This window comes from Cyrtonyx montezumae, unplaced genomic scaffold, assembly GCF_038088225.1.
Source record: "Cyrtonyx montezumae isolate F1298 unplaced genomic scaffold, pur_monq_1.0 scaffold_0, whole genome shotgun sequence".
Lineage (NCBI taxonomy): Eukaryota > Metazoa > Chordata > Aves > Galliformes > Odontophoridae > Cyrtonyx > Cyrtonyx montezumae.
The window spans coordinates 53082824-53100710 of NW_027071824.1; the positions used below are offsets into that span (position 1 = coordinate 53082824).

The 17887-nt window shown below is 42.1% G+C and overlaps 1 protein-coding gene across 1 annotated transcript in view; it reads right to left on the reverse strand.

Annotated features, from left to right (window-relative positions):
- CRYBG1 (crystallin beta-gamma domain containing 1) overlaps positions 1-2997 on the reverse strand; it is a 91158-nt gene extending 88161 nt beyond the window's left edge. Inside the window, exon 1 of the mRNA XM_065735383.1 lies at positions 2926-2997. The gene's annotated coding sequence lies outside the window, so the exon portion shown is untranslated. The remainder of the gene's footprint in view (positions 1-2925) is intronic.
- Positions 2998-17887: the final 14890 nt, after the last annotated feature.

Below are 17887 nucleotides of genomic sequence, written 5' to 3' on the forward strand. Positions count from 1 at the left end.
TTAAATGCAACAAACAATTCTTCTAGACATCCGCATTCAATCTTGCAAAAAGCACAAGTGAACAGTTCCGTTTTTCTTTCAACTATACAATTCAGAAGTGTAAAGTTACACAAATACACAAAGTACACTGAATGGACGGTTCCTGTTTTACTATTTAATTCAGCCAACTCAGTTTCCTGCAAATTTTTCTTGTCGATCAGTCAAGCTACTAATGTTCTGTGGTATTACGAGCTCTGTTTTTAATAGGGTGAAACATTTATTCTTAATATTTCTGCAAAACATGACATTGTGCGTGGGCTGCGAAGCATTATTTCCTCAGTTATTCTAACATAGAAATCAAAGAGCAGCTGAAAGGAAATGGTCCAGCACCACTTTCTCTGCTTGCAACATACTTCCTCACCCATCTCCTGAATGTGTGTGTTCCTCTCTGAGATAACATCTAATTATTCCACAGTCTGACTAACCTTGGATGCAGACAGTATAAGTTTCTCTGTGCCTTTTTGTCTTTTTTCTTTTTTTGCTTACTGATCCTAATTCACGTTTGCATCACTGAGAAATCATTGTACAATAAGAGTCATAGAGGTTTCTTTGCCTTCACATTTAGTATGTTGATGAAGAAGAGCTGAGCTGAATTTAATCAGGAGAGAGGAGCACACAGAAGTAAGACGGGCTACTGCTGATGGTAGCAGTCCAAGCAGTTTCAATACCAACTGTGCTTCCTGAAACTTAGGAAGTAATAAGCTGCAAAAATGTTTTGATGGTGACATGCTTTGGGAAAGAACCTAACTACTGTGATTTATGCATTAGCCAGTTTATAGCTGGACTGAAATAACGAGTCATGACCATCAAATACCAAAAGCTTCAGAATCACAGTGTAGCAGCACACTAAACAATCACACCCCAAAGACTGACAATCTTCTTTGTCCTCCAGTACCCAGCTTCCTGCTTCGAAGTTCAAACTAAAGTCATCACCTTTGTTTTTAAAGATGCATTTGGGTGGAGATCATTCAGTGTCCAAAACATGTCAGCTCTGTAGTCTATCCGATGATGGGAAGACACAACCTTCACAACTTTCAAGGGACCAAGTAAAATCTGGATTCTTTAAATAGTGCATTTTCCTAAGGTATGGTGGCAACTGTCATTCTTTCCCATTCTTCTCTTCCAGTTAAGCTTCAGCTGTTTTGAGGCTTCAGGTTGTGACTATTACCTCTGGCAAAGAGATTCTAGGTAGTTTTTTGCTGGAAAAACAGACCACAGGAGCTCATCTGGAGATACTCAAGAACTTAAGTAGTGTAACACAAATTCCATCAAGGCATGAGAATTTGCAGCCTCAAGTTTAAAGAGCTGAGCTATTTGTTTGCTTGCCTTCTTATGTTAAGATGTTTTATGACATATTGATTACTGCTCTTCAAGGTAAGTAACCTAACAGCAAAGAAAAGTATTGGCTACCTAAACAAAATGACATAAGAAAAGCAAAGCAGCTCATCAGATATTGAGTTGGAACATCATTGAAATAAATGTCTTCAAACAGGCAGCGTTCATACTAGTTACATGCCAAACTATATCTCCATTGTAGTTACTAAGCACCTCAATATTTCAAAATCATTGCTGTTAAAAATCTTCTGTTTGGTCTACATAGCATTTTTTCCAATCATATGTTACAGCCTACTGTTCACGTAATAAAAACAAAATGCTTCAAACAATGTCCCATATCCAAAATGCTACTGTAATATTCAATATGAAAAAAAGAGTACATTGAGTATTTTGGTCTGTGCACTAAAGGCTTCATTCCTTCCATTTATAAAACAAAAAATGCATGTGGCAGAAAACAACACAGAGCATCCTGTACTCTCTAAAGATGATCAAGTGCAGTTAAAGATGCACCTCAATGAAAGACCTCTTCCTTTTCATCATCATTCACCCGACCACATCTCAACACCAGTTCTGGGCCCCCTCAGCACAAAGCAGATGATAAACTGGGGAGCATTTGAGGCCTCAAGATGCTGATGGCCTGGAGCACTTACCCTGGGAGGGGAGGCTGTGAAGCGGGGCTGCTGCAGCCTGAGAAGAGGGAAGCTTGTTCAGGCAGCACCTGCCAGCACTCAGGTGAGGGTCTCCAAGAAGGGCCTGGAGGCTCCTCAGTGTGGCAGAGCCAGAGGAGAGGCCAAAAAGGGAGAGAAGTGATGTTCCAGCCTCACACCAGGAGAAACTTTTCCTTACATAAGCAGCAATGCAGCTTGCCTAGAGAGGCTGCTCTCCACTTGAAGGTTTCAAAGCCCAGCTGGGCACGGTCCTGTGCAGCCTGGGTCTGGGTGCAGAGCCAACCTGGCTTCCCCTCCAGCTGAGCTGTGATCTTCTGCTGGTGACAGAGCACCGGGATTCAATTTATCTGTCTTTGGGGAGGTGGAAGAGGGACCCGTTCCTGGTTGAGGTCACCTGCAGCAGCGCCCTGCTCTCGGCATGATCAGACCCAGGATTTCCTGGATTAGTAGCTCTGTAAATCAGACTTCACAGTACTTTTCCTACACAAATAAACCTTTTTCCTATCATGAAATACTTCGGTATTTGAAGTTTTCAGCGCTACACTCCACTACCAAACACACGCATCATTAGCCCATGCTTCAGTCAAGTCCACCCATCTGCGCCAGGCAAACACCGGTGTTTTCGGTGTAACTACTACACACACATTTCAAAAACCACACAGAGCCACTCACAGAGCTCAGTTTTCCCAGCCCGAGCCAAACACCGAGAGCTCAGCCACCTAACGACGCGGCCGCTTAACGCGCAGCGCGCACACGGCGTTGCCCAGCTAGGAGCAGCATCAACTCCGCGCCGTGAGCTCGCCGTGCCCTGCTGGGAACCACTTCCCGTCGAGGGGGCACTGCTGTGGGTACCACCCGGCCGTGCCCTCCCGCACGCTCTTACCTCAGCGGCGGCGGCTCCGGGAGGCCGAGTGGGCTGGCGGGCGGCGTGCTGCGGGCGGGCGGCTGCGGCTCCTTCCTCTTCGGGCGCCACTGGGGGAACGCGGAGCGCCGCTTGGGCGCGGCGGCGGAGGGCCGGCGGCGGGGGGAGGCGGTCGCCCCCTCGGGCTCCGACTCCTCCGACTCGCTGCGGCCGAAGAGGCGCTGGAAGCGGCCGCGCCGCGCCATGCCGAGCTCCGCGCCGCGGCGGCGGGAGGCGAGGGGCTGCGCGGGGGTGCCCGCCCGCCGGCGGCCGGAGCCGGGGCGGCAGCGAGGGCAGCGCTGCGCGGGCGGCGGTCTCTCTGCGGGCATGGACGGGGCGGTTGCCGCCCGCCGCGGTGTATGTGTTATTAAGGCGATCGCCTCCCGCCGTCCCTGCCCACCGCCGGCCGCCCCGGTCCCTCCCCGCCGAGGGAGCCGCGCCGCGGCAGGCTCCGCGCCGGTGGCACAGGAAGGGAGCGGCCGGCGTGCGATCCGTGCCCAGGGTGCGCATTAGGGGCCATTATCTTGTTGTTGCGCTCCGACGGCCCTCGGGGCCGAGCCGGGCTCTTGCGCCACTGGCGGGAAACGGCAGAGCCGTGGGGACCCACCGGCACCGGCACCCGCCGAGGGGGCTCCGCGGCACAGAGGGCTCTCCTGGCCCTGCAGCGCTGCTTTGTGCCCGCCACGTTAATTAGTGAGCTGCTTATCCATCTCCCTGGGGACAACTTGGCTTCTGCCACCTTGCCGGTATGCCGAGAAGTAAAAATCGAGCCCTTTGGTGAGGGGGGGAGAGGAGGGGAATTTCACAGAACCACAGAAATCCCAAGTTGGAAGGGACGCACAGTCATCACCGAGTCCATCCCCTGGCTCCACGGAGCACCTACCAAAATCAAACCCTATGTCTACGAGCAGTGTCCCAGCGCTCCTTCAACTCCGGCACTCAGCGCCGTGCCCGCTGCTCTGGGCAGCCCGCTCCGTGCCCACCGCCCTCTGGTGCAGCGCTGCCCCTATCCCGCAGCTGCCCCTCCCGACACAGCTCCATGCTGTCCTCTCGGGCCGCATCGCTGTCACACGGAGCAGAGCTCAGCGCTACCCCTCCGCTCCCTGTGAGAGCTGCAGCCGCCATGCTCCCCTCAGCTCCTCTGCTCTGCACTGAACACCCCAAGGGACCTCAACCGCTCTCCTTATGTCTTCATAACTCTCCTTTGGATGCTCTCTAATAGTCGCTGTTTCACATTGAAGGATACTGTCTGTCTTGACAAACAAGCACTGATTTGTGCGCAACACAAAAGGGCACTACCAGTGTCTTGTTTGTTCTAACTTTGCTTGCTGCTGCAGTGATGTTGAGATTATAATGGCTGTCAAAAATGTTAGTGTGAGCTAATGAAAATGCTAGAAGTCTGTGTGCTAGAAAAACTTCACATTCACTGTTAAGAAATGGCCATAATTGGCTGATAAACGAGAAATGCATTACATACATCAAGATGGACATAATTCGATGCTGAATTTCTTACAGCGGAAAGACAAGAACATGAACAAGGCAGATGAAGACAAAATACAGAAAGAGGTTAAATGAGCAGCCCAGCCTTTCTTATGCCACTGTTTAATCCAAAGCAATATATACATTTGTCTGGGAGGGTGAGGTCAGTTGTTCCTCTGAGCTGTGCATAGTTTACTTGGCTAGTAGATAACTAAACAGAGTAATCTGTGAAGAAAGTGATTTTTCTCCACATTAAAATAGTTTATTAGTAGTATGTAATGTGTCATGACAAAATGGGGCAGAACCAGAAAGATGGGTGGTTGTGCCTTCAGGAAACACATCAAGAAAAACTGTCAGTTTTAGTGAAGCAATTTCTATGAGCAGGGAAATCACAGAATCATGGAATGGTTGAGGTGGGAACTCTGCATACTGCCTCATCCAGTCCTCCACTCAAGCAGATCAGCTAGAGCAGGATGTTCAAGACCATGTCCAGCTGGACATTAAGGATCTCCAAGGAGTGAGATCATAGGTAGTGTGCTGTCCTTGGTGTAAACCTAGGAATAAAGCAGGAGCTCTTCTTTCTGAGTGAAGGTGAACACACTGGTGCTGGTGGGCCATTTCAACTAGCAGCACTAGGGAGAAATAAGTCTGGACAACCTGCAGCCCCAGTTTCTCCACTCTGTCACTACACCCACTAAGGCCACCAGCCTGCAGATGGATATATTATGATGAACCAGTCACCATCGAATGGCCCTATGCTCACCTGCAGACTTGTCAGTGTCCACCTGATGATGATGGGCAGCAATTGTTGACCCTCAGCTCTCAGCATACCAGATGGTTGAGCAGACTTCAGCAGACTTGTGTTTCTTCATTCCATAACAAAAAGATGTATATGGACCTGGAACATACAGGTTAAATCACAGAGCAGAGAAAAAGAGGATTGTAAGAGGAGTATCTTATAAAATACTTTCAGAGTGTCTCAGTAGGTTTAGAATCAACATTAGCATTGCAGAGTATGTTGTTCACATGCTAAAAAATGTGCAGGGTTAACCATCTCTCTGGAAGTGACAAATACAACATCAATTTTAAGGTATCCCACGTTAATGCTTCAGTGCTAACATCAACTATAATGTACTTACACACAAAAATGGAAGAAGGATATTTTGTTGATACTTGTTCAGAGTTTGGTCAAAATTACATTTGAGTATTAGATATTACATTATCAGAACACCACATGAAATCAGACCAAACAGATTTATGGAGGGGTGGTACTTCTAGTATTCATTTCTAATCTCATTTAGAAGATTTGGACCTTATCGTTTTTTAGGAAAGGCATTCTAAAGAACATTAGTAAAGATAGAAATTCATTAGAATTAGCCATTCATTTAAGAAACTTCAAATGATGATCATGTTTATGTCAGCAGTCCTGACATATGTGACAGAACAAGCCAATCTAGCTTTTATCTGAAGCAACTCAGTTTTGCAACACTTCGTAGTAATTCCTATCATAGAAAGATATTATGCAAGAAAGCCTTCTCCTGTTTGGTTTCATTCCAGCGTGGTGAAAAAGAAGATGATTGGATATCTGGATTAGACTTCATCATGTTCAATATCCACCTTGCTTGACAGCACACTATGCAAGATATACAAAAAACAAACAGGAGGATGATAATTTTGGAATGTGAATCAGGTCAATACAAACTCAAAATCTGCAAAGTTGTTACAGAAGCAAAATAAAACTCAAGTTAATATAGCACTATTTACTCAAATCATTGTTCCTCCCTTTTAATTATTTCAAAGCAGAAACACCGTTCTAATACAAAACTGTTCCAATATATGACACAATATATGTTAAAATAAATCTAAATCTCATAATCAAATTATAGGAAAATAACTTCTTTTTTGAAAGTATATACAAAGAGTGTGTTTGAATTCTCATACTTTGGAGCTACAGATAAAAGAGCACTAAAGCACACGAGCCAGAATCCTGACAGTCCCACATAAAGCATGCAAGATCCAAACTATGGTCCTGGAATCCCACATTCATTTGACACCTAGCCCTAAAGGCACCTAAATTCCAGAAGTTCCTCCCTGTTTGCCTTGAAAGCGTCCCAGCTGCTTAGGGACTCACCACTTCCCATGCCCAGAACTGCCTCAGTCTTGACAAGACTGAGAGTTTAGTGGCTACTTCTTGCTTAAATCTGAAAAAGAACTAAGAATTAGCTTTACTTGGCCTAAATCTCTGCAGGGACTCCCTGTGATTGACATATTTAACACACACAGCAATACCAGGCTCTGTACAAAATGTCATGTCAGCTTCTACTTTTTTTCCAAGAGCTCAGTAACTTTTCAGAGCATCACAGAATCACAGAACTGTAGGAGCTGGAAGGACCTCTAGAGACCATCGAGTCCAACCCCCTGCCAAAGCAGCTCCCTAGCCCAGGTTGCACAGTTAGGCATTCAGGTGGGTCTTGAATGTCTCCAGAGAAGGAGACTCCACCACGTCTCTGGGCAGCCTTTTCAAGGTACAATAGAGAAAATAGTGGCAGAAATAGTGGCCTTAGTTCAGGAATATCCTACCTACCAGGTAGGATTTCTCACATTCATACCACAGTTCTGCCTCACAGTCATATTACCACTTGTGTTTTCTTTCTGGCTCAACATGACTTCAGGTTCCTTGGCTACATTTGAAAAGAGAAAGAGTGAGTCCAACTCCATAACTTGAAAGAAAAGGCATAGTTACATAATCTTAGTAAATTATAAGACAGTGGATAAGATGTGAGTGATCATTCCTGTTGTTTGAAGATTGCCTGAAACCAAAGCTGGAAAATGCATCTAAATGTTATGACCAGAGAAAGCCAAGGCTAGGCTAGGCTAACCAAATTAGCTCAGAGACATCACAGCCAGAACTGCAGCCACAGAACTAGATAGGAAATTATAGAAGCCAAGAGACTCTTGGAACAAACAGCAGGACAAAATCTGAAAAGGTTAGCAAGTCCATGTTTCAGGGAAGGCTCTGGGAGAAGAACAAACGGAAATCAAATGCAACTAGAACTAGACAATCTGGAAGCAATACCCAGCAGTTTCAGATCCAGACAAGAAATAAGATTGAGAGCTAAGAAGTGCTTCTGGAATTGTATTATGTGCCTGGTAGGTGGGGGCAAAACCTCTGTCAAACTGAAAGGATAATATTGAGGTAGTTGATGTTTTTACTGTTCCAGATTCCATGATTTACCCTGGTCTGTCTGTTGGCCCTTGCCTTGGGAGGGGTGGCACACAGGGGAGCACGCAAGCTCTGGAGCTGTAGCAGGTAGAGACCCCTCAGGCTCTGAGAGAAGTTCTGGAGTGGGATGATTTACAACCTCATGCTCTGAATTTCTTTTTACTTGTGCACTCCATATGACTGAAGATAGTCCTTTAGGTTTGTGTGTCAGTTGGTTTCAATCTCCTTTCAGTATGTTTTAGGCATTCAACTCCATCTGTGAGCTGCTGTCTCTGTTGAAAGCATGCAGTGCCCATCTCTTAGGTGCTAGTTATTAATCAGATACATCCCAGAACTCTTGTGACTCTTACACAGGTTCAAGATTTCACCAATGATATTCATTCTTCTCAAAGTTTGGACATTATCTGTGGTCTGAGCTTTCAAGGATAGTTCTGCTGAACTCGCTGATATTCTAAAGGAGAGTTTTATTCCTTTAATGGTGCAATCCACAACAGATACAAGCATGTAGAATTTGTAATGAGAAATTAGCATAATCATTATTAAATTCCATATTCATATGTTTTCTTATTCTTACTGGTGCAGTATAAAGCAAGCTATTTATCTGAACCTTTGAATTGCAGGTATTTTCACAAAGATGGAAGATGTCATGTAGCCCTCCTTGCTATCCACACAACTCCTCTCAGCTTCTCAAATAGGAGCCACAACCAAACTCTGGGTGTTTAAAGAGGCTTTCACATTAAAATCCTACAACCTAAGGGAAGGACTAAAAATAAGACAATATGTAGATCATGGGGTTGTACAACTTCATCATTTACTCATTGAAAGTGTCCTACAATATGGCCAAGGTGTAGCATGTTTCATAGAACCACAGAATATCCTAGCTCCACACTTGACCATCCCAAATCAAATACTATGGAAAGCATTGCCAAACACTTCTTGAATTCCAGCAGCTTGGAGCCATGACCACTGCCCTGGGGAGCCTGTTCCAGCATCTAACCACCTTCTGGTGAATTTTTTCCTAATTCCCAACCTGACCCTCCTGACTCAGCTCCATGCCATTCCCTCGGGCCCTGTCTCTGTTACTGGAGAGCAGAGCTCAGTGCTGTCCCTCCACAACCTGCGAGGAACTGTAGGCTGCCGTGAGGGCTCTCCTCATCTGCCTCTGCTCTGGGCTGAACAAATTGAGGGACCTCAACTGCTCTCCATACAGCTTGCCCTGCTGATCCTTCATCATCTTTGTACCCCTAATTTAGGTTATCTTGAGTAGTTTTATGTTCCTTTTGTGGCACCCAGCCTACATGCAGTGCTGGAGATGAGGCTGCACAGCACAGAGCAGAGTGGGACAACCCCTCTCCTGCGGGGTGACAGTGCTGGGCCGGGTGCCCCCAGGTACAGTTGGCTCTTTGAGCTGCCAGTACACACTGCTGGAACATTTTCAACTTGCTTTCAACGAAGAGCCCCAGATTCTCTTCCACAGGGCTCCTCTCCAACCTCTTATTCTCCAGTCTGTACATACACTCAGGTGCTGCCACATCCCAGGTGCAGAATCTCATGTTAAACCTCCCATGGTTGGTGATTGTCCAGCCCACTCATTCATCATGACCTCTTTGCAAGGCCTCTCTACTTTTGAGGGAGTCAACAGCTCCTCCCAACACAGCTATCCCACTGTTTGTTGTTGTTGTTGTTGTTTGTGTGTGTGTGTTTGTGTGTATTTTGTTGTATTGTTTTGTGTTGTTTTTTCTTTTTTTATGTAGAAGTCCACTATTTATGCACACTGCCTCCACATAATAACTCCATCATGATACTAGCAGTGACAGTACTCTGCTTGATTTTTAATACCAACTAGGTGCAGCCAAGCAGATAGTCAAATTAATTTCAGTTATGAAATACTCAGGAATTCCCAGCGTAGGACATTAATTCTTAATTATACAAATGTGGCAGTAGTTTTCATTCCTTCTCCAATTAGTTCACATAAAAAAATATCCCACAGGAAGAATTTCTTTCTTCTGTTAATTTTTAAGTTCTTTGTTCATTTTCTTAATGACAATCCAGGGCAATTGTCCATGTAACTACATATCAATGAAGTGTGGTGTTGAGTATAAAACCAAGACAATTCATGTATCCCACCTCAGACTTGCTCTTGAGTATCAAGTGTTGTGTTCTTCTGCTCCCTTTTAAGAGACTTATTTTTTCTCTCTTCATTGTTCAGCACATGATGTACTCAAAGATTGTGATCTCTGTTCTTGTCAGTTTGCATAAAGAATTTACATAGAGATGGATCCATGCCTGGTCTCAGGCTGAACACTAAAATATGTAAAACACTATATGTATGCTATGTTTTTCATACCATCCTCTTTAATGTCAACATTGATTCACTACGACATTTGTTTAATATCAGAGGTTTTTCAATAAGCAGTCATTCCTTCCTGAAACTATAACAAGGAAAAATAAAACAGCTATGAGAAAACACACTGTAACTTGACTGAAGCAAATGCTGTGGATGTTATTCAGAGGAAAGAACATTCTATGCTATGTTAAATTATATTTTAATTTGTCTTAGAAACTGAATGGGAGATGGGAGATACTGCTTAATCGTACACTGGTTGCCAGTGATGTGCCTCTTGGTGAATCAGGGGCTTTGGGCTCCTCTGGAATATGATTTAAAATTTAAAAAAAGGAAAAGGAGAAGGAGAAGGAGAAGGAGAAGGAAAAGGAAAAGGAAAAGGAAAAGGAAAAGGAAAAGGAAAAGGAAAAGGAAAAGGAAAAGGAAAAGGAAAAGGAAAAGGAAAAGGAAAAGGAAAAGGAAAAGGAAAAGGAAAAGGAAAAGGAAAAGGAAAAGGAAAAGGAAAAGGAAAAGGAAAAGGAAAAAGAAAAGGAAAAGGAAAAGCACTCTGTTTTCCTGTAGTTGTGTAATTTAAAAGTATAATACTAATACCACAAATGAATTCAGTTAAAAAAATGCCAAAATTAACATAATAATAAGGCATTGGGAATATAATACCAGCAAGTTGTTAATTTACTGCTTAACAGTAACATTAAACACATAGTTACCAGTTATTTATTATTATTTATGGTATCTAACATGAGCTGGGAAATGTACAAGCATGCAGGCAGGTGGGTCTCTATCTTCAGTAGTTTACAGTCTAAAACCAAAATTCTAAAGACAAGAGTAAGCATAGCTGATTAAATTGTTATGGGATATGAGTGTTCTGCGAGAAATTTATGAGCTATCTAGTCTTCCGTAACCTAATTAGGGGCTAAAGAATCTTCAATTAAATATTAAACTAACCAGCTATAATTAAAAGCATAACTGTTCCAATATGGCCACAGATAATATAGGAGAATGACTTGGAAATTGAAACTCTCTCTTCATAGTTACATTCATCAGTCACTTCTTCCTGTTCTCTGTATGTTAGAATACCCATTTACTTATATGGAGACTATGTGGAATGAATCAGCCATCAGCTCTGTAACCTTCTGAGACCAATTAATGTCTTGCACCATCCCATTAAAAGTTACCAAAACCATTAAGAGTTATAAAAAAGAAAATGTGTTGAAATAGTCTGATAAAGCAAACCAGTTATTGAGAGTCACAGAGAGCAAAAGGGTGAAGCGGCAGAGCTGTTCATCAGCACTTACTTTTCCCATAGATAATCCGTTGTGATCCCAGAGAATAAGGATGTAATATTTAAAACAAGTGCAGAGATTGATGGTGAGAATGCAAGTCAGGGAAATTCTACTGTCAATAAACAATAATTAGGGAGTTATCTACTAGTTAGTCTACAAAAAAGTAGATGATGGAGAATGAGTAAGCTGAAATTGATTCAGAACTTATAAGCACACCCTTCCCAGTAGGTTATCAAGGAAACTGTATAGTTACAGTTTGGAACAACTAAGAACTGTTATCGGTCAATAGAAAGTAATAACAATCACTAAGTAATCAACAAGAAATCAAGCAGTAAAATTCCCCTAAAACCTCTAATAATATTGTTCTTATTTAAAATACTTATCACCTAGGTATTATATGTAAAAGCAGTAAAATTTATGTGGTACAGGAAGTTATGAGGGATAGCTAAAATTAAAGAAGTTCGTGAGAAATGCTAGTGGTATCCAATAAAAATCCCAAACTGGCTGAAACAGCACCGTAAGGGTGAGGTGATGGGTAATGGTGGCCACAACTCTCTTCTCTAAGGGCCTTAGCACTCCCTAGCAGATCATACCCACTGTTTCAGAAGGCAGACTGCTTGCACTGGGCTTGGATATGGGACACTAGGGAAAGGCTGATGAGGCTTTGGAATAATATCTGTTGCTGTTCACCCATCTGGGCACAAACAAAGCTGCCAAAAGAGACCCTGAGGAGATCACAATAGACTGCTGTGGTTTAGGAGCAGTGGTAAGGAGCCACAGTAATGTTGCATCTTATTTTAAAAAACCAAGAAAGAAGACTTGGGATTCTAAAACCTGATCAGTGCCTGGGAGAATTCTGGAACAAGTACTCCCCATTTCAGACACATAAAAGACAGAAGGATGATTGGAATCAATCAACAAATATTTCATGAAGGTCAAATCATCCTTGACTGACCTGATTGCCTTCTATGATGAAATGACTGTCTCTGTGAATGAAAGAATTACAGGTACAGTTTATCTGAAGGAAAACTTTCAACACAGCCTTTCATAGTATAGTGAGAGCCAAACCAAGGAGATGTGAACTGGATGGGTAGAGTGCTGCATGAGTGAAAAACTGGCTGGACTGCTGAGCTCAGAGAGTAGTCTTTAATGGCTCAGATTTTAACTGGAAGCTTGTTACCAGTGATATTTCTCCGGTGTCAGTACTAGGATCAGTGCTATTTCATGTTTTTATCATTGATTCAACAATGGATGCAATGCACAATTGTGTTTTTGGACGATGTGACAGTGAGGGAGAGGGTGTTGATAAGACAGGGGGTTGAAACTGTTCAAAAGAATCCCAGCAAACAAGAGGAATGAGCCAGCAGAAAATGCATTCAGCAGAGGCACATGCAAACTCCTTCATATTAGACAGAGTAACCTCACACAACCACACAGGCCGGATGGGGACTGGCTGGCTGCATGAGTCTTGGTGTCGAAGTGCTGAATGTGGATCACAAGTGCACCTTGGCAGCAGTGAAAGCCAAGCACAATCTGGTACAGCCAGAAAGTTAAGGGCAGTGATTATTTCCTTCCAGTCAATGCTGATGAGGCCACTGTTGATTACACCTGCTACAGCATCTGACAGACTTCAGGATTTTTATTTTTTCCCCTGAAAACAGTAACATCCATCCTCCTTTTTTATATGCACTGTATGCTTACTTTTTTTTTGAGAAAACAGAGTGATTTAACAACAAGTTCATTAAAATAATGATGTGCCAATACAACAAAGAGGAAGAACTCACACCCAATATATATTTTAAACTCATACACACTCAAAAGTAAATATAAACACTGAGAAAAATTCTTTCAATGGGTAAAACCACTGAGGAACTTCCAGTCACACCATAAAAACAATTTTGTCTGGATGGAGAAATCCTGTATTTCACTTTGAAAGTGCAGTATTTCTTTTTGGGAAACTAAAAAAGAAACAGTATTCTAGGCATTTATGGTTAGATATAATAGGCACACATCATTCAATCCACGGAGAATAGAAAATTACTTTTCTGAGGCCACAGTGACTTGTGTCAGCATGACATCTGGCCACACTGTGTTCTTAATGAACTCATATGGTACTGGATGCTTGATTGCAATAGTACACCATTTTGTCCATTAGCAAATGGACCAGATTATAGTAAATACTTGAATCACAGTATCATCAGATGCTTGAATTTATGCAATGTAACAAAGAAAATAAATGAAATTCTTATTTGAATCTTACCAAGCTATAAGAGATTACTTGTTGATGAACAGCAGTTATTGCTAGCTTCAGTTTTGGGTATTCTTGATTAATAAATGACATGGGAGTTTCATGTCTTCGTTGCACTTATGACCAGTTTGCCTTTGTCTCAGAAGATGACATTGTAACAATATTAACAGGAGGCTTCAGTTCAGATTAAGGGGTGAAACATCTTCCTGCTCAAAGAAGCAATTTGAAGACTGTTCAAATAGCCAGACAGCACAGGATTATTATATCATCCTCCTTATATTTTTGTTTTACTTCCTGAACATGCTGTGATTCAGCACTATGATAGTGGTGATCCTGGGTCATGAAAGGCAGTATTTATGTAACGAATATTGATGCATCCAATCATATTATATACTGAGATAGCATTGATGAAGCTGTTTGCCTTTCTTTGTTTCAGTTTTCCCAACAGAAAAAAATGGAAATACTCTGAAATCATCATTCTGGTGTCTTCTGAGTAGAAGGAACTTCTCTTGATAAGTGATATACTTGACAGAATAGGTACTACTTAGCCAACGAGCAGAAGGGTAAAACGATAACTAAGAGAACAAATGGCTATTGGCACTATTAATATATTGTAAAAGAAAGCTTCTGATCTTCTCTATGCTAATAAGGAATATCCATTTATACAAATTGTACAAACATTGGAAGTTTTATTTTCCCACTCCTTACTAAAACCACGATGCCTTAGTGGGGCTACTACAAAGTAGGAAGGTATTTCAAGGTGAAATAATAAGCAGCAGACATAGATCTAAAGTTTTCTAATGTCCAGTCACTTGTTTTAGCAATAAAACATTACTTGATAGTCTGAAATATGATTTATGGACTTGAATTCAAATTAAAATGGGAAGTTGGTGAATTAAAACAATTAACTACTGTGAGACAAAATGAGGACAGTTGTCTTCACAGTTCAGTTATTTACAAACCTATAGAATACTTTCACGCATATAGAAGGAAAATATTAGTATGAGAAGAGGGCATGAAAGAAGAAATATATGCAGGTAAGAATGATTTTTTTTCTTCTGCAAATGTATCAATTCAACTTGTATCCGAAAAATATTATATGCCATCAGATACAGTGCTTCTGCCCTGTAATATTTCCAAAAAAGTCTTGGACGAGTGAATCAACTTCTCCTATAATTAATCAAATTAATTCTTCACTGTGACTAGGCAACAATGAACTATTAATGAGCATTGTGAGTTTTGTTTGACTTACTCACTGTTGCATGGTAAAAACTGCTCATTAATTATTCTCACAATCTGTTTTCATTTCCATACTCAAAAGGCAATAGCTAGGAGATGAAAACAAAATATTTTTTCTTGCTGTGAAAACTGTTTAAGAAATGAAGGGAAAAAAAATTATGATTGCTGACTAGTTCCTAATAAAGCTTTTCTGGAATAAGTAAAAATTCACCTGTCCTTGGGAGTTTTTCTGTTGATTTAATGGAGTTGTGATTTTCTACAAAGAAAACACAGGACTGAATAAAAGGAAATTCTGATCAGGCTGCAAGAGTTCTTTGCTGCATATAGGAATAATCCTTACTTTGTGTTTATGTAGGTGCCATAAAATATCATTCTATAAAAGCCATGTTATGTTTATTCCATGTGATCAAAGTAATGAAAAGAGTTACCCTAGCTACAGCAAAATATGCATAGGAATATTTTTTTGCCTTTTGTCCATGTAATTTTGCAGTAACCAAATGTTGATGTTGTCTTCACCAGCATGATCTACCTTCATGGCTAGCTAGCTCTGCTTTGAGAAAGGGTGTTGGTCTGGAGGTCAGGAGAGGACTTTAAAGCTCCTCTCCAACATAAATTACATAGTAATTCTGGTTAGACATTCATCTCCACTATCATTACACAAAAACATTACTAGCCACAAAAATGTATAGCATCTGCTCCATTTCTCTTGTTTCTGTTAGAATTAATACATCTTTAATTATAATCTTGTTCTATCTTCACATTCCATACGTATTCACTAACAGGTGTTTTGGCTCAGCTGCCATTAGGCAATGACTCACTGTGTGTTGTCTGATTATGAAGTTTAAAATGGGGGAATACTGGTTGAGGATCTCTGGAATTGGAAATATGTTTGTTGAGCTCTGGGAACCGCTCCCTGTCCAATTCAGGCTGGTCATTCTGCTGAGTCATGATGCAACATGAAACATTAGATAACCTGAAAAATAGTAAGACAGAGGAACAGAGGAGGTGATGCCTTTTTATTGTATCTGTTTCGACATTCCATCTCAGCAATTACTTTTAATGCTTATTATTTATAGTCATATTAATATATCAAAGTTGGCATTCACTTCAGGTTTACTTTATTTATTCAGTAGCTACATTGCATCTCATGCATTTGTCTACAACTGGCTTCATTTCCCCAGCAGCGGAGCAACATTTGCATATGGATCTACCATCTTTATAATCTCATACAGATTGTACAACATATCTTGCTGCATCTGTGCCTAGTAACTACATCAGCAGCTTGCTAGGAAGTTTACAAAGCAGTATAGTCTAAGCAGCATGTTATCACACTTAAGAACTTACTGTGTTTTATTCTCTACTTAGTACCTTGTACATAAATCCAGAAAAAGGCTCGGGCACTCTGATGGCGTTCAGTTTTCAACCTATGAAGTGGAGTCTACATGCCTGAGTCACGTGCCTATGTTCCTCACATTCAACATGAGGGTATAATGCAAAAGCAAACATTTAATTTGTTTGGAAAGTGCCATAAATAATCAGCAGAATACTGATTACACAGTGCAGCCAGCCAGCGGTATGATTCAAGAGCTGCAGCAGTCAATTTTAAGTATGGTCTCAGGATATAAGCACAGGGAGCTCAGGCAACACGCTCCGTATGTGCACACTGCTGGTTCTTCTGCTAATAACATTGCTGGCAGGCTTCCTGCTTGTGAAAAAAAAAAAAAAAAGAGTGGGAGCACCTGGGCCAGTGGATGCTTTTGGGATATTTACTTTTAAGTATCAGCTGATGTTAGCTGCAATGGTCAGGCAAACCCTTTAACACAACTAAAACAATCCTCTTCCATAGAACTTTAAAGATGCACAAGAGCAAAGGACAAAGAAAAAAAAAAAAAAAGTACTTCTTGATTTCTTGTAGGGAAACCCATATGTGCAAAGATTTTTCACTAATCTTATAACCAGGACAAATTATTATTTTTTGAGATCCAAATGAAAATCTCCTGAAGAGCATCCTTCCTCATCCAGAAGTTCCTATAGGTCCACAAGACAGTGATTTCCACATCATCCATGTTAGTTACACTGCTCTGAGTGCATGGGTAATACTTCCAGAGAAACTCCTGCCCTTTCGTCTGCTTGGTGCCAGCATGTCTTTCAGAGGTGCTGCCCAAAGGCCATGGCCAGGGCACATGTAACTTGCCTGTATTTAGGAGCATAAGGGAATGTCAGAAGAATCCCTTGCTCCTGCTGCCAGGCAGCTCTGTTGTGCCACTTGGAAGCATAAAAACCTTGCAACATGGCATGTACTGTGTGCCATCCTTCCATATGCTTTGGTCTGGACCATACCAAACACAAAATTACTTCAGCTTTCAGGTAACTTTAATTATTTCAGCTAGACCTTGAGTTTACCTGGTTTCAAATCAATGCATTCTAGACTTGGGACTTGCAAGAACGCTTGGAAGGTTGGGACATTTTCTCTGGGTATGTCCCATTTTGCAGAATTACTGTGGCTAAACTTTTTGCTTAGAGGGTGCTGAAAAAAAAAAAGTATAGTTTTTTCTCTGATAATTTCTAACAGGGCTCATGTTCAGAATACTTTTCTTTAATTGAAAACAAGTTATCATGATGAGCTCTTTTAAACTGGTACAAATTAAACAGTTTCTCTGGACTTCTCTAATCTCTCAATAACTGGAAGAGGTATTAAAACTCTAAAATTAAATCTATTAAATTACGTGAATCGGTAATACATATACCCACAAACATAACAGAATTATTACTTTTGGAAAAGACCACTTGGATCATCTAATCTAACTGTCAGCCCATCCTCACCATGCCCAGTAACCTTGTCCCTGCGTGCCCCATCAGCACAAACGGGTTACTTTAGCAGGACTCGTGCCGGCCCTGCGGCAGCCTTCGTTTCTCAGGCCGTTTCCGACAGCGCCATCACGTGAGCAGCATCCCGCACTACAAGGACTGCCAGCTCCGCGCTGCCCTTCCCGCCCGCGCGCCTCATGACGCCATTTCCGCACGCCGCTTCCGCCAACACTCAAGAGGTTCAGCCCAGAGTCGGGCGGAAGCGATTCCCGGGCTGAAGCTGCGCGGGGGGCCGCGCATGCGCGGGAAGTGGGGGCGGA